Source organism: Trichomycterus rosablanca, chromosome 5 (genome assembly GCF_030014385.1).
Source record: "Trichomycterus rosablanca isolate fTriRos1 chromosome 5, fTriRos1.hap1, whole genome shotgun sequence".
NCBI classification, from domain to species: Eukaryota; Metazoa; Chordata; class Actinopteri; order Siluriformes; family Trichomycteridae; genus Trichomycterus; species Trichomycterus rosablanca.
This window is the reverse complement of record NC_085992.1, coordinates 7660621-7679280: the sequence shown is the minus strand read 5'-3', so window position 1 is coordinate 7679280 and position 18660 is coordinate 7660621. Positions and strand designations below refer to the sequence as shown.

The 18660-nt window shown below is 37.8% G+C and overlaps 1 long non-coding RNA gene across 1 annotated transcript in view; it reads left to right on the top strand.

Moving 5' to 3' along the window:
* Nucleotides 1-6332: 6332 nt before the first annotated feature.
* The window catches only part of LOC134314248 (uncharacterized), a 34145-nt gene continuing 21817 nt past the window's right edge, over nt 6333-18660 (top strand). The window contains exon 1 of the long non-coding RNA XR_010012358.1: nt 6333-6409. This is a non-coding gene — a long non-coding RNA (uncharacterized LOC134314248). The remainder of the gene's footprint in view (nt 6410-18660) is intronic.

Below are 18660 nucleotides of genomic sequence, written 5' to 3'. Positions count from 1 at the left end.
CAAAAATGTATACACAATGTATGTATACAATGCCTGTATAAATTCAATACTACAACTAACTTTCATTGAGGGTTTTCTTTTGTTAAAGAGCTGTTGAAACAGCTCTGACCCCCATGACATGGACTCAAGGCATTTAAAGGTGTCCTGTTGTATATAATGCCAGGACATCACCAGCAGGTCCTTCAACTTCTCTATATTTTGAGGTGGATCATTCTACAGTCCATCCTGGTGCTATCTCTTCAGCAGGTAAATAGTGCACGTTTCCATCAGTCCTTAATATTTTGGAAAAATAACAGGGTTTGTCAGACCAGTCGACCTTCTTTCATTGCTGCAACATCCAGTTCCTGTGTGCTGATTGTTGATGGATTTGATGTGAATTTTAATTGTCCAGTGACTATACAGCCCCATATACAGAAGAGTTTGACTAACAGTAGCTCTTATATTGGTCTGTACCAGATGCCATATCTTTTGTGTCCTCTGACAATGGGTGGTGATTCAAGGCATGTCTTTTTTGGACCACTCTCGGTGGGTACTGACCATGGCTGTCTGGGAAGACCCCTTGTTTTTTTTTAATCTAGTTGTCCAGCTATAATGATTTGGCCGTCAATAAAGTCAGGTCTTTATGCCTAATCATATCTGCTACAAGTCATTATAACCAGTATTAAGACCCCTTGACTATATCTGATTATATATCTAGGTGTAATCAGATGCCCAGATATATAATCAGATCTAGTTAAGGGGTCTGAATACTGTATATTAATTATTTGTAGTGCACGTCAACAATATTTAAAGGTATAATCAATTAAATATATACTTAATTTAACAAAGTTCAAATAAAAGTAGAAATTTTTTTCTTGTCAGCACTGTGTCCACTATATGAACTTTTCAGTCTTAATCCCTGCAGCTAATAGCAGCTAAAATGTGGTCAGCTTGTGACAGTATTACTGGAAAGCACCCTAAGTGGAAAAGTTGAGTTTAAATAGTTTTTGGTAATTACCATGAGGTTAAAGTTAATATATCGCACGCAGCGGGAGGATTTTATAGCCTTGCACTTTATATCGCCTACCCAGTTACCCCAGCACTCCGAGCGCAGGCAGACATGCGAGAAATTAAAAGTGAGGCCGAGACCGATTACTAAGTGCTCTGATATTCAGGCAGAAGGGGAGCCGGACACAGAAAGGACATCTTTAGAGTGCTGTGATGTCCATAATCAAATAACAGCTACAAAAAAAAAAAAAAAAAAAAAACACTGATGAACGGAAAGAATCTCATATCCGTAATGGTCAGTGGCTTAGGTCCTGTCCCTGGACCATTGGGTTTTGTGGTCAGATTCAATTTCAGATATTTTATAGTGGCACTGCCACTCCATTAAGACTCATTTCCTTCACACCAGTAGTGACTTTGGGGGACCCAAGGAATTTGAAGGCCAATTGACTTTTAATATGAATCACGCTGTGATCGCCCCATACCCGTCCCCAGCCTACAAATTAGAAATCGCAAACAGTGTCCGTGGCCAAGCGCTCTTTTCATGTTTTATGTTCATGGTTCACAAGTCACACACCTTCACCCTCACTTCAGCAGTGTGTGTGTGAGTGTGTGTGTGTGTGTGTGGAGTGCTCAGGGTGTCTGTAGGTATGGGTTGAGAAATAGCAAAGACATTATGATTCTTTTTTTGTGTTGTATGATGCATGTTTATTTATAATGTTTATAAAATCTCTTAAAATGTTGATCATGTTTTAAGAAGTTTAACAATCACATGATCTGTAAATTCTGAAACAATGTTAAGCTACTGTACTGAACTGCAGAATAAACATGATTACATGACAGTGGGTGCAATTCTTCTATGTTGTAGTCCTTGTTCTTGTTTGTGCTTTTTTACAATTACTGAGGTACCTTGTAACTCAACGTCCCCTAAAATTAACATCTTTGAATCTCAACGTCCTTTGTTGAGAAATTTGTACCCTTAAACTCAACGTTTCCCTTAAACTTAATGTGTTTAGTTCCTTTAAAAAAAAAAAAATTATGTAATTTCAAATTAACAATAAACAGTCGCTTTGTTCGGTGCTCAGCTTGAGCAGTAAAACGTCATCAAAGTGCGAATATGAGACGAATCTGCATTTGTGTAAAATAACCATCAGATTCACTCTGAAAGATCCACATGTATCTGTGTTTATCTGGATTTTCCTTACTGTTTCACTTTTAAACTTGTGTTACAGCTCAGAGTTCTGAGAAATTGTAAGAATCAGCTTTACTGAATGGAGTACGGTATTCCAAGATCAAGCATCTCCCAGATTAAGAAGCATAAAGAAACAAGTGCAGGTTTTATTGTATTCTTTATTGATTTTAACTGTTTTTAATTGTATTTCAGTGTTTTTATATTATATTTGTGTTATTTTCAGTGCATAAGTGTCAAAAACAACCTCATTATTTTACATAAGCCTAAAATATATGCAGTTCCACAGGACCATGGAACGCATTAACAGGTTTGCCAAAAATCCTTAAGGGAAAACATATCTTAAAACTCAACGCCTTTTAAACTCAACGCCACTCCCTGAACCAACCGATATTGAGTTTTAAGGTACCGTTGTATATAAAGGGAATAATTCATACAGCAAGGAAATATTTATAAAACAACACAACAGTTCCACAAACTGTGGTCTTGTTTTCTTTTCTTCTTGTTTAAGCTCTAAATTCCTCCTAGTTTCTGTGTAATAGATAAATGTTCTACAGGGACATTTCAACTTCTTTCAACTTCTCAAAGCGAGGGTAGTCACAATGAGCATGGTAATGTCATGTTCTTTTATGAAAGGAAATACTCAGATCACCAACTAACAGTTACTTATTTATTTATTATGGTGAGAAAGCCAAAAGTGTGTTCTCAGCTGAGGGCTCTCTAGCTCCAACCACCAAGCGTCAGGAAAAGTTGAGAAGATCAGCCCCGAAAGTCTCCAGGTGAGGGCTTAAATATCCATAACCACACCCATAGTCCATTTGTCCATTTCTTTGTTTCAGTCCATTTCTTCTCGTCACCTCTTCCATGGGCCCGCTGCCAGTTTCTGAGCGCTTCTCCTGTCCTTGTTTACACCAGATATGGACTTCCTCTGGTCTATTGTCAATTCATTATCTTACACAATGTTATCTGACTCCCCTTATCCTATACTGTACATTCTGACCTAGCACATCAAGTGCCTCTCAGCTGAGAATGGTTTATCATAACAACTTTATGATTTATCATAACAACTTTAGTGTCATAATGACTTTAATGAACACACACACTCTTGTGAAAAAGATGAATTGCCATGGTTGATAGTGGCCTTTTAAGGTGATGGTAGCCTTTCAAAACCCCAACAGTAACCATGCTTTTATTAGGAAATAGACCGTTAAAAAAAAATAATAATAATAATATAAAATAAATAAATAAAATTAACTAAAGTTAACTAAATAAATAAAACTAAATAAATCAATAGGTAATAAATAAAAAAAATTGACTAAAGTTAACTAAATAAATAAAATTAAATAAATAAATAGGTAATAAATAAATAAAATTAAATAAAGTTAACTAAATAAATAAATAAAATTAAATAAAGTTAACTAAATAAATAAAAATTAAATAAATAGATAGGTAATAAACAAATGAAATTAATTAAACTTAACTAAATAAGTAAAATAAATAAGTTAATAAATAAATAAAATATAAATAAATAAATAAAAAAGCTGAAGTAGAAGCACAACCAACACATTCCACTATTTATGACAAAAGTACTTTAATTTCTTTCTGGATCAATAAAATATCTATCTATCTGTCTGTCTGTCTGCCTGTCTGTCTGTCCATCCACCCTTCCTTCTATCCATCTATCTACCTGGATCACGTTACCATGGGCTGTCATCTCCACTTATTCCACTAAAAGGAAGCACTTTAAAATACAATGTTAGCATGAAATAAGACTGGCAGGTATTTCTGACACCCAGGAGAGTTGGCAACATCGTCAAAACATTACACACACTCATAAAACCCATGGCTGTTGGATAACTTTAAGATGTTTTTATGTCCTTATTGCCTGGACCTAACACAAATCCTTGATAAAATTGCAACCCATGCAACCTAATATGTTTATGTTAGTGTCAGAAATAAAGAAACTAAATATTTAGGCACATCTTTTAATCCTATCTGTGCATACCTTGAGGATAAAGCATGATCTACAACCAAATAAAGCTTGTAATTCTAGACCTCTGCCCCCTGCAGGCTGTTATGGTGCATTGCAGCACTGTAGGACCCCGGGCTCATTCATTAGTATGCACAGGCTTTCTCTCATTGTGTGTGGCAAGAACGGGCCGAGACAACGGAGGGGAGACAGTATTTTATCCACGCTTGCCAGTATTATGTGGCTGAGTGAGAGATTCGCATTATCGTAATGGGAAAGTCAGCGCAGCGAGATGATGCCCTGGAGCCACGCCACTGATTGGCTGCAAAGCTGTATTTATATATAGCAAAGCTGAGTTCACTTTTAGTTCAGAGCCGGAGAAGAGGAAGAGGCCTGACAGCCTGGCTGCTACTTTATCTGCTGCGTGCAAGCTCTGCCCGGCAGTCTTACACACACACGGCCATGAACCGCCGCCACAGGCATGATCTTATTGTGTCTCACCTTACAAGATGGTCATTTTTATGCACTGTGCTTTAATGGCAATTTTATTGGCTTTGAAAACTGTCGTGGTTGTGTATTTTTGCATGAGGGTGAATGGTTGTGTGTGTGTGTGGGGGGGGGGTATGCCTGCGTATGCTGGGCACTGCTACAAATAGAGCTGAGAAAGTAAATAGTGTGGCACTGCCCGACGTGTTTCTCCCTAATCAGCTGAAACCACCGTGCCAAGTCAGATCTTCTCTGAGAACACTGCTGCGTGGACTGCAACTGCCGGCAAAGAGACCTTGCAAAAAGACTTTGCCACAGGGGAAAACATTCACAAAGAGTAGGGACCGTTTAGACAGCTGAAAATTAGATGGATTAATAGGACTGATGAGACATGCAAAAAGTGACAGAAATGAAGAGGTATGATAAGGTGTTAATGACTCCTCAGAAACGTTAGTAGAATAATAATAGCTGCTTGAATAGCACAGATTCTATCAGGCAAGTCATGCCAATTTTGCCAAATTATTTACATTTACATTTTCAGCATTTAGCAGATGCCTTTATCCAAAGCAACTTACATTACAGTTACAGTATACAATCTGAGCAATTGAGGGTTAAGAGCCTTGCTCAAAGGCCCAACAGCAGCAACCTGGCAGTGGTGAGGCTTGAACCAGTGACCTTTTGATTACTAGTCCAATACCCTAACCATTAGGCTACAGTTTGCCCTATTTAAACTGATAATCAACCTTTATTAGTCAACAGTTACCATTTAGGAACAACTTTTTATTGGCCAATCAAAAATGCATCATTGCATTTCATATCAACAAGGCATTTAAACTGATTTAATAAAAAAGCTTAACATAGTGATTAAAGCAGTGGTGTAAACAGTAACATTACCATAAAAACCAGAACGCATGTTTTAAACGAAAAATGTCAGTACATAGCAGTCAGTTTCAAGATGGGATGAATTAAAAATGCTTATCAGGTAATAAAGATACAGTCTGTAATAATCTCGACATTTGTTAAGGTTTGTTTATTAGGATTTTAACGTCATGTTTTACACTTTTTTGGTTACATTCATGACAGGAATGGTAGCTACTCAGTAAACAAGGTTTATCAGTTCACAAGATTATATGGAACACAGTCTTGGATGATTTAGTATCTCCAATTCACCTCACTTGCACGTCTTTGGACTGTGGGAGGAAACTGGAGCACCCGGAGGAAACCCACGCAGATACAGGGAGAACATGCAAACTCCATACAGAATAGACCCGGATTGCCCCACCTGGGGATCGAAACCCAGGACCTTCATGCTGTGAAGTGACAGTGCTACACACTTAGCCACAGTGCCGCCCATAGTTTTGTATATGAGACTCGTCATATGGCCCCAGCATTGAACCCAATAGGTAGTTTGAGTGCTGGAGCTAGGCAGTCTAAAGTGTTGTATCGCTCATTGAAATCCTGACAACATTAGCCATGGTAACCCTGCCATGGGTATTATAAGATTTAAACACCCTTTAGTGTAATTAATATGTAATTAAAACACATTTTAGTGTTGAGATATGTGGTGTAAACCGAAACCCTCTTTTGATTAAACAGACACGGTGCAGAGGGCAGCATTATTTGCAGCATGCACCCATAAAAACTCCAAAATAAATATTTACCAGTGTTGCTGCAGTCATTAACCTCAAATGACAACCAGAGGAAAAGCAGCAAACCAAGAAGCCGAGTTCAGAGTGTGAGGACTGACTGGTATCTGCTTCATTAAAGCCAGACAAATGGCAGTAGGTGTCCTCTCTGTAATTCCTACTAATCATCTTTTACAAGCATTATCAATAATATTATAAGCTATGATTCACATGTTGTTAATATATCATTAGCAAAGTGAAGATTTCCTGCGCCAAGTAGCAAAGTTTGAGATCCTGAGGTGAACGTCCAGTGTTTTATTACCTCTGTCCTAAACAGATTAATAGTTCTTAATGTATAGCAAGTTAACACTAATTCTACATGCACATTTATTAATATTTCACATGACACTTTCATAATAGTTTATTATATTATACACTGATCAGCCATAACATTAAAACCACCTCCTTGTTTCTACACTCACTGTCTATTTTATCAGCTCCACTTACCATATAGAAGCACTTTGTAGTTCTACAATTACTGTCTGTAGTACATCTGTTTCTCTACATACTTTTTTACCCCCCTTTCATGCTGTTCTTCAATGGTCTGGACCCCCACAGGACCACCACAGAGCAGGTATTATTTAGGTGGTGGATCATTCTCAGCACTGCAGTGACACTGACATGGTGGTGGTGTGTTTGTGTGTTGTGCTGGTATGAGTGGATCAGACACAGCAGCGCTGCTGGAGTTTTTAAATACCGTGTCCACTCACTGTCCACTCTATTAGACACTCCTACCTAGTTGGTCCACCTTGTAGATGTAAAGTCAGAGACGATCGCTCATCTATTGCTGCTGTTTGAGTTGGTCAACTTCTAGAACTTTATCAGTGGTCACAGGACGCTGTCCACGGGGCGCTGTTGGCTGGATATTCTTGGTTGGTGGACTATTCTCAGTCCAGCAGGGACAGTAAGCTCCTGGAAGAATCTATCTATCTATCTATCTATCTATCTATCTATCTATCTATCTATCTATCTATCTATCTATCTATCTATCTATCTATCTATCTATCTATCTATCTATCTATCTATCTATTGAGGCTGCTAATATTCGGATTATCTAATTTCTTATATATACATCCTGGGTACTCAGGTGGCATACTTCAAATCCCCAGTGTTACTATAGTTTATTGTCTTGGCTATGTCCTTGAGTGGCCGAGGCCTGCTTTATATTCCCTGAAAGCCAAACCCACTGTGACCTTGAGCAGGATAAAATGATCATAAAAATGAAATTAAATAAAATATAAACTCAGTGGTTTCTGATTACTCAAATACATGCTAATTATGTATGGATTATTTGTAGTTTGTACATGAAAATGTTCTTGAACTGTCAGCTGTGAAATGTAATACCACATCCAAAGCTTGGTGAGGACTGGGTGGTCAGGATAACAGAGTATTAGGCTATTTTTGGTGGATAACTGCAAGGCAGATCAGTGGTGCGTTTTTTTCTGTCTCAAGTTGAAGGAACTTTTTTGTAATTGATGTACTTGTGCTTTACATGTGTACTTGTTTGTTAGTGTAAATAAAGTTAGCAGACACTGAGGGTTACTCATTTATAATGTGAAGCATAAATGTGTATGATTGACAGCAAATTACTTATGTGACAGCAGTAAAATGTATAAATTGTACACCAGTGTAAATATGGCTGCTCTTGTATTTAGGAGTCGCCACAGTGGATCATTCTGGTCCGCGACCCCGAAATGGTACAGTTTTTATGTCTAATGCCGGTACCAGACATGTATTTATTGATCAGACAAGGTGAATCTGGATGTATACAAGAAAAAGAAAACCAGTGAGAACCCACGTATGCCTTGTGCCCACCTGAATTAGCCTGTACCCAAAAACAACATAGAAAAAGCGGGAAAAGGGGGGAGGGTTGGCACCGTACAAAGCAGCTGTAATTTTTGGTAATTTTACGAAAATACATAATACATAACACATCCAGTAAATAAATAACAATAACATTTCACTTCATATTTGATAACTTTGATAACTGTTTACATGGTATTTAATGGTTTAATCTTGCTTTTATAAAAGAACTTAAGTCTAACCGAGCTCACTTCAGTCGCTCTCCAGTCCGACTAAAGAAAGATGGCCTGTCGCAATCGATTACGTAACGACCCCACCTCCAAGAGGCAAATAAATTTAAATACATCAATAACAAAAAAACATATAAAATACATTACATACAATACATTTCTGTTACAACAATTGAAATAAAAAAATGACAAAGGCTAGAACATGAAGATTTTGAGTGAAAAAATAAAAAATAATAACACCTGTTACAACTGCAGGCAGGCCAATCCAGTACCCGTATCCCCTTTATCCGCAGCCATGCCTTTGTAATGTGTGCAGCAATGGGTTTGTAATGGGTTTTGCATTGTCTTGTTGAAAAATGCATGGACATCCCTGGAAAAGATGACGTCTTGAAGGCAGCACATGTTGCTCTAAGATCTCAATGTACTTTTCTGCATTGATGCTGCCATCACAGAAGTGTAAATGACCTTTGCCAAGGGCACTGACACACCCCATACCATGACAGACCCTGGCTTTTGGACTTGTTGGTGATATAAGTCTGGAGATAAGTCTAAACTGCCCCCGTCCCAACTTTTTTTGAAATGTGTTGCAGGCCTGAAATGCAGGAATGGATGTATATTTACAAGTGAAATGAAGTTGAGCAGATAAAACATGAAATATTTTGGGTTCAAACTGTCTGCAATCAAATAAAAGTCAAAGTAACTGTAAGGAACTCTGTGTAAAGAACTTTTTATTTTTTTGATTCAGGGTTATATGTTTTTTTTTTTTTTATCTGCTTTACAGCAATCTCAATCTGTACAAACCCTTTTGCTTCACTTTTAGCTTAGGTGTTCGTTTACATCTTGTTCTCTCTAAAGAATATCTCGTACTTGTTCACTTTTTTGCATTTGCAGCTGCATTCCTGTAAATGTAATCCGTAGCAAACTGTGATGAGTAAATGCAGGCTGTGCACCTGGAGTTAAAATCAGCTAAGCAACACTTTAAATGAAAGCCATCACATTATCCTGCAGTTGTGTAATTAGGAGCGCTGCTTTACCTCTTTGAGTACGCTATGCAGTATTCCATGTCCTTGGGAACACAGTCAGCACTTATGTCACCTGTTTATCCCTTATTCTGCATTCGCAGAGGGTTTTATGCAACTAATGGCTAATGGGTGTGTATGTGGTGGTTTAACTAAGTGTGTGTGTGTATGCACACATATAGATGCACTTTTCATCCTAACAAATTTCTGATGTTTACCTGTAAACATACACTATACACTGATCAGCCGTAACATTAAAACCACCTCCTTGTTTCTACACTCACTGTCCATTTTATCAGCTCCACTTACCATATAGAAGCACTTTGTAGTTCTACAATTACTGACTGTAGTCCGTCCATCTGTTTCTCTGCATACTGTTTTAGCCTGTTCTTCAATGGTCAGAACCCCCATAGGACCACCACAGTGCAGGTATTATTTAGGTGGTGGATCATTCTCAGCACTGTAGTGACAATGACATTGTGGTGATGTGTTAGTGTGTGTTGTGTGTTGAGTAAATCAGACACAGCAGTGCTGCTGGAGTTTTTAAATACCGTGTCCACTCACTGTCCACTCCATTAGACACTCCTACCTAGTTTTGTCTACCTTGTACATGTAAAGTCAGAGACGATCGCTCATCTATTGCTGCTTTTTGAGTTGGTCATCTTCAAGACCTTCATCACAGGTCACAGGGCGCTGTTGGCTGGATATAATTTTGGTTGGTGGACTATTCTCAGTCCAGTAGTGACAGTAAGCATTGTTTTAAAACACCAGCAGCGCTGCTGTGTTTTATCCACTCATACCAGCACAACACACACAAACACACCACCACCATGTCAGTGTCACTGCAGTGCTGAGAATGATCCCCCACCTAAATAATACCTACTCTGTAGTGGTCCTGATCCTGACCATTGAAGAACAGCATGAAATGGGGGCTAACAAAGCATAAAGAGAAACAGATGGACTACATTCAGTAATTGTAGAACTACAAAGTGCTTCTATATGGTAAGTGGAGCTGATAAAATGGACAGTGAGTGTAGAAAGAAGGAGGTGGTTTAAATGTTATGGCTGATTGGTGTATGTAATATATGTACAGATATTATGAGAAAGTGATTAGTTTAATTACACCAGAGCGGAACAAATTCAGTGTTTGATTATCGAGTCATGCCCGCCATGTTTAAAGGTTTATTCTGGTTCTCACTCGCGGTCACAGTTGTGCTTTTGAAGACTGTGTGGTCTGTTTGTGTGAGGCAGGTGGTTGTGCATGTTTCATTTACCTTAGAATGGCTTCTTGGTGTTAGAAAATGCGTGTAGTGCAATTCGATGCGGAGGCTTTGAAGTATTTTCCTTCAGAAAGTGAGTCTCAGTCGGGAGGAAATGCTGAGACCAGCAGCTTGCACCTGCTGGCGCAAAGTGGCGGAGATTACTCTCCCATTTGTGTACACACACACACACACACACTTATGGGCACACACACACACATACACACAAGCATATTGCGATATTTGCGGAGTATTTCCTTATACTTTTTTTTAATTTACACTGCATGGCTAAAAATAAGTCTACTGACCATAATCTTGATAAACATGCTGTTCCAAAACCATATGATTTAATATGACAACCTTTCATTTGTGGCTACAACAACCTACACATGTCCACTATTTTTGAAGTATGTGTGGGAACTTGTGCCCATTCAGTCAAAAAATAGAATTTTGAGGCCAGGCATTTGAGTCCTGGTTTGCAATTAACATTCTAATTTATTCCCCAGATGTTTAATAAGGTTGAGATCATGGCTCTGTGCAGGCCACTAAAGTCCTTTACACCAATGCTGAAAGCATATATTAAAAAATCGAATGAACACCTGATCTCAATAATTTAAATGGGTGTCCACATAATTCTGCCCATTTTGTGTAGATTAGTTTTGATGCTTATATCTAAACCTAATACTACTAGACAGGCACCAGAAACCAAAAAGAAATGAAAGAATTAACTGCTTGTGCATGTTGAGTTGTGATTAGACTGTATTAAGTTGAAGTCACACTGCTGCCCACATATTAAAGAGCCTCCCAGAGAAATGTGTTGGACACAATATAAAGAATGAAAATCAATCTTTTATTTCAGTTGAATAATTTTTAAAAATGTCAGTGTGACCTTGACACTTCAAAATTAGGATGATGACTATGGATAATAAATGATTATTAAATAAGTGTTAAGGGCAGCATGGTGGCCACAAGACAAAAAAGGGCCTGGGTTCCAATCCCTTACCAAGAGTACTGGGGTCCTTGGAGTTTGGAGCTGTGTGGAGTTTGCATGTTCTCCCTGTGTTCGTGTGGATTCCTCCAACTGCTCCAAAAGACATGAGTGTGTGTGTGTGTGTGTGTAAATGTGTATGTGTGTGTGATGTGATGGACTGGATTCAGTCTGGGGTGTTTTCTAACCTCTGCCCAATGTATCACACCCACTGTGACCCTGACTAGGATAAAGCGGTGGTAAAATAAACAATGAATAGAATTATTTATAAATTTTTAATAATATTTAATTTAATTAATAATTAAATAAATATTCACAAAATATGTTTATTAATAAATTTTGAAATTAATAAATAAATAACAAATTAATTTGTTGTTCTATTACTGTATATATTATATATATAGTACAAATGCAAAGCTGAAGGGTTAAAAATATACGATTTCATGCATTAAAATTGTATCATGGGTGTTTATATGTGACGAGTAGTTCTGTTATATACTAAAATATTATTAAAATATTATTATATTTGTGCCTTTTAGTGGGTATTAATATTTTAAGGTAAAACATAATAGTTACTATAAAAATAAATAGTACTGTTGGCATATCACAGTAGTATATTTTTAAAGAAGCATCACAAACCTCACATACACTGCATAGTTTATGGTTTTGTCTGACTGGTGACATGAAATTCATACCAATATTCTATTAATGCTTCAAGCAGAGCTAATTAATTAAGATCTCAGTTGGAACGAGGGATACGCCACGCTCTTTATCTCTGTGGATTTGGGATTGAAAAGCACTCAAGTGGAAAATGTCGACATGCTCACTAGGATCAGGTGTGCTTCCCACAGGAGTGTTTGATTCATCTGTTGCTACTTTCCTGTATCACATGGTGCTGCCAAATTTAGTAATAACTGCCAGCTAGAGAAACCTAGCACAGCCAAAACCAAAGAGTGTTGTAAGAAAAACCTGCTTCTTTTCAAAGTGGATAATAATTTGCTTTGGTAAATAAAATGGAATATTGAATAAATGGAACTTGAGTAAAACAACACATTTAATAAAATATAACCGACACGCCTTTTACTTGTGTAGAAATAAACTGTGCACTTGGTTACTCATAATCTTGATTCCAAAATTTAGCTAATTAAACAATTTGGCCAGCAAGTTTGAGAGTATACAGTAAATCTCACCCAATCTGAAACACCACCATTACGTTATGCAGTCACCTAAGTATCTCCAGAAATACTGTCGTGATCAAATGAAATTCCAGATTTCCAATCAATTGTTCAAATATACACCGATCAGCCATAACATTAAAACCACCTCCTTGTTTCTACACTCACTGTCCATTTTATCAGCTCCACTTACCATATAGGAGCACTTTGTAGTTCTACAATTACTGACTGTAGTCCATCTGTTTCTCTGCATGCTTTGTTAGCCCCCTTTCACTCTGTTCTTCAATGGTCAGGACCCCCACAGGACCACCACAGAGCAGGTATTATTTAGGTGGTGGATCGTTCTCAGCACTGCAGTGACACTGACATAGTGGTGGTGTGTTAGTGTGTGTTGTGCTGGTATGAGTGGATCAGACACTGCAGCGCTGCTGGAGTTTTTAAATACCGTGTCCACTCACTGTCCACTCTATTAGACACTCCTAGTTGGTCCACCTTGTAGATGTACAGTGGGGGAAATAAGTATTTGATCCCCTGCTGATTTTGTAAGTTTACCCCCTTACAAAGACTTGAACAGTCTATAATTTTTATGGAAGGTTTATTTTAACAGAGAGAGACAGAATATCAACAAAAAATCCAGAAAAAAAACATTAAATAAAAGTTATAAATTAATTTGTATTTAATTAAGGGAAATAAGTATTTGATCCCCTACCAACTAGCAAGAATTCTGACCCCCACAGACCGGTTATGTGCCCATGAGGCACACAAATTAGACTCCTGTCACAGAATCAGTTTCTTCCGTTCAAATCTCTCGACCACCATGGGCAAGACCAAAGAGCTATCAAAGGACGTCAGGGACAAGATTGTAGACCTGCACAAGGCTGGAATGGGCTACAAGACCATCAGCAAGAAGCTTGGTGAGAAAGAGACCACTGTTGCGATAATTCGAAAATGGAAGAAATACAAGATCACAGTCAATCACCCTCACTCTGGAGCTCCATGCAAGATCTCACCTGGTGGGGTAAGAATGATTCTAAGAAAGGTGAGGTCAGTCCAGAATTACACGGGAGGAGCTTGTCAATGATCTCAAGGGAGCTGGGAGCACAGTTACCAAAGGAAAAAAATAAGGTCAATTAGGTCACAAACATTCTCAATACTTCACATAAAGAATCACAGCTGCTCTAGTTTCAGATAAGGTCGTTGTTGACTCCACAATACAAGAGACTGAGGACAACAACTAATAGGGAAGCCGTAGCCTAGTGGTTAAGGTACTGGACTAGTAATCAGAAGGTCACTGGTCCAAGCCACACCACTGCCAGGTTGCTGCTGTTTTGCCCCTGAGCAAGACCATTAACCCTCAATTGCTCAAACTGTATACTGTAACTGTAATGTAAGTTGCTTTGGATAAAGGCGTCTGCTAAATACCGAAAATGTAAATGTAAACTAATCAAAAGAAGCATCAGTGCTGTTCTGATATTTGCATTAAAAATAAATTAATAAATAAAAATCAGCTAGACGATGATTTGCAGAACTTGGATAAACGATTAAGTCTCTAATTCTTTGTATCTATCAGTGAGTGGATTAGTGAGTAATTGTGTTATACAGAAGAATCAGGATCCAAAACACAAAAATACATTTGGGTTTGAATGACTAAAAATATCCCCAGTTCTCAAAAGAACGGATTTAGAAGCTACTGTTCACACCATTGTGTTTTTAATCCAAACATAACAATAATTATATTCTATTAATGTCATTTTAAATTCACTCGACTTGTTTTCTTGCTCTGTTTTGGTGCACGCTACAGCGTTTAGTTTTTTTTGGATGGGGTGATGGAAAGAGATTACTTAATTTACTAGATGTTAATGGCATATTCATTGATTTAGAAAACAATTGTTTTAGCTTCCATCTCAACATCATTTCTTTGATGAGCTTTCCTACAAAATAATTGTGCCTGTTAATTAGCCTCGTAATGACTGTAAAGCCCCAACGCTCACTGACAAAAGACTTGAGTTGCCATGTTTGTTCCGAGCAGCTCGTTGTCTGCATTCATAAACCTTTATGGTACCTTCAGCGGTCCTGTATCATGTGTCGAAGAAATTTTGGGAGCCCTAGCTCATATGAATAGATGACTTACAGATAAAGTGAAAAGCAGCTGGGAAGGCGAGATACTACTTGATATGCTCATATAACAGCATTAACAGTACCTAACTCACATTGTATTGTAGCTGCAGACACATTTGATGTGATTGATTTAGCTCGATGCAGAGTATATTTCAGTTTATTATATTGTGAATGATTAGAATAAGATGGATGAATGTAACCTGGTGTAAAGTGCTTCTTGGAAATATGCAGACAAAATGTGTTTTAATAATAAAGAAGCTAAAATTCAGTTTATTTTAATGCATTTAAGAAAAATAACATCTATTCCACCAATCCTGATTATTAAAAAAAGACGTATTATTTCCGCTGTGCTGTGTTTATTGTCTCAAGAGAAGTAACAGCATTATAAAAACAAAGCCTTTTGTTCCAAAATCTCTTTGTTCAATGGCAGAACAATGGCTGCATTAATTTTTTGGTGCTGTACTAGAACCGGCGGCATGATTAAGGACTCTGAGGCTGGTGAGTTTTGTGGTAGCCATTATTCAGCACCGAGATGGATGGACTTCATGATGTGCTCGGTGCGTCAGGCTGAGATCCGTGCCTAACTAGGCCTGAATAATTCACAAAGCCCGTTATTAGAGAGGGGCCGATCTGTGGCTGAGAGACAGGATAATGACATGGCTTGGGGTACGGAGAGGAACAGCCACACGTCAGATTCATCTGAATAGTTAATGCAGAGTTTGAGTCTAAGTGTTGATGGCAGCGTGGAGCAGAAAGTCACTGCTAAATCTGGGTTAATGAATGAAGAGAAGGAGAAACAGCTTTGCCAAGGCTCGATCCCTGGTTTGGGGCAGTGAGACTCACTCTTTTACTCTGAGTTGTTTCATAAAAAAGAAAGAAAAATCCCCACAAGGTTTTCTCTCATAAATATGCTAAGGAGGTGAAATAATGTTATAAATATAAGTTTTAGGAGTGCCAGAGATAGAAAGAGAGAAAGGAGAGAGAGAGATAAAGCCTAAGGATATGGATCCATGGCAAAGTGCTTGGCAAATATAGAAAGGGCAATAATTCAATACATTTGCTGCCAGGCTTGATCTGTGTGATGCTGCAGTAACACCAGTAGGTTAAAGTCTGATTAGGAAGACACTGACTGATTGTTTTACTTAGATACAATACTTCTGCTGCCTAATTATGCAAAGTTATGAAGGAGTATCTGTGGCATAAAGGTACAAAATAAAATGTTGTAATCTTTTTGACATCAACAGACTTGAATGAGCTGTGTCATGGCTGTATGATTGACTTCTCTGCGCCCATATAAAAAGCTAATAGGGTTTAGAAAACCCATTACAAAATACATGAAGCACCTTGCACTTTTGTCAATTTTGTCAACTGTCACCTTAAGCTGAGGACAAAAATTATCCAGACGATCGTATGTAATTCAAGAATCACAACAAAAAAGGTATATTATAAATGATATCTGCTTGAACGTTGGAGAAACTGTCCACAGTCCAGTGAGACTGAATACCATCAGCTTAAAGACTGCCATGCATGTTCTAAAATCAGCACGTACATTACTATATGTATTTTGATCACCAGCAACACCAGGACACGTTTGAGGAAACAACTGCTGACTTGCACTATGCTGCGGATTTATAAAGTTTTACGTAGTTCTTAGCAGGACTAGAAAAGCTGTACAAAACTGTGAATGGTGTTTTGGTGATACACTATCTAGTGCACTGTCACCTCACAGCAAGAAGGTCCTGGGTTTGATCCCCAGGTGGGGCTGTCCGGGTCCTTTCTGTTTGGAGTTTGCATGTTCTCCCCGTGTCTGCGTGGGTTTCCTCAGGGAGCTGTTTCCTCCCACAGTCCAAAAACATGCAGTCAGGTTAATTGGAGACACTGAATTGCCCTGTAGGTGAATGGGTGTGTGTATGTGTGTCTGCCCTGCGATGGACTGGCACCCCGTCCAGGGTTACTGTGTGCCTTACACCCATTAAAAAGCTGGGATAGGCTCCAGCAGCCAGAGTGAGTTTCTAACATTATAAGTGCATGTTTTACATGATTGAACAAACAACTATTAAAATAATTTTATATTATTATTAAACAATGTTGATTAAAAATATTATAATAATTATAATGATCGAAATGCAAAAACAGGTTGCGGCTGGTTGTCTGAGGCTTTAAATGAAATTTAATATTTACATTTTCAGCATTTAGCAGACGCTTTTATCCAAAGCGACTTACAATTATGACTGAACACAACTTTGAGCAATTGAGGGTTAAGGGCCAGTGGCAACAGTGGTGGTGGGGCTTGAACCGGCAACCTTCTAATTATTAGTCTAGTACCTTAACCACTGATCTACCCCTGCCCTAATAAAATAATCAAATAAGAGCAACTTGGTCAGTAAAATACTTCAATTTTAAGTGCCCACTAGATTAAAAAAAGCTTTACTAAGTCACCAGACTGTAAAGTGAATGTTAACCCAGTACTTAAGTTATTGTCATAATTTTAATCCAGTCATGTAAATACATTTATTGACTTACCAGGGTTTGTATAACCTTATGTCAGCCAGAAACTGATTGATAAAAGATGCCACTTGCTTAATTTATTCAACGTATTTAAAAAATTTGTGTTTAAGAACCGCCTATTTATAGAGCTAAAACTTGCTTACTCGATTTCAGCTGATTTTCTGTGAATAAACTACTTATGTAGTCATACTCAGTAATCATACTCATTATTATTATTATTGGTCTTATTATACAAATAATAATACTAATTATTATCATTAGTATTATAATTATTATCATTATTATTATTATAGCAAGATCTAATATAGCATTAATGAACTGGTCAGGAGAATGAATGCCTTTCCAGGTCTAGCTATGCTATTTAAATATTTTGTCACTTGTTTGAGAAGCAGAAGCTTGAACCAGTTGGGTTGCCTCAGAATTAAGCGTCCCGCAAAGCCAGAGAGAAATTAATTCAATGCATCATCATGGTCTATAATTAAAAAAAACTATTTAGCTCACCAGTGGATTTGATCAATTAGTGAATATAAGCTCCAGATTGCCCCTGTGAGAACAATGCTTGAATAATGTAAGTAAAAAAGAAGTTGAGGTGGGTAGATTTTCTGCTACTTTGCTACTTTTTATGTATTTAATATATACCTATGAACTTGTGTTCAGAGTTCTGCATTGGTGTTGGAAATCTGCCTCGGTGTCCTCTGACCCCTGCTAATCCTCTCTTGCTGTGGTTACGATTCTTTTACACTTTGGTTTCCTTACAGGTCTGTGCAGGTCTTATAGTATCTATTTCATATTTAACGATTTATGGAGAGACAAATGAGATGCTAGCTACTGTCACCTCTGGAGTTTAGACTTCATGATTTTATGTGACTTGACTGGTGGAATTTATAAGGACTTATGAATGGCTTGAATAGGCAGTAGGAAGTATTTATGTTTATGTGCTATATTTTCTAATTACACTGAGCCATATGGTCACATGCTGGGGAATACATCAGTACACAGCATTTATAGGAGAATTTTGTGGCCACTGTGTAGTGTAAGTCATTTTTTTCTGCACAATACTGAAGCCATAGGAATGTCTCTGATGTGTGTGTGTGTGTGTGTGTGTGTGTGTGTGTGTGTGTGTGTGTGTGTGTGTGCGATTAAAACCTGTTGTTGTTCTTATGGACTGATGGTAACATTCAGCACCTGTTGTGTGTCACAAATATTAGTCAAGTGCTGCATGGCTTTTGTGTTGAAATGAGGAACTT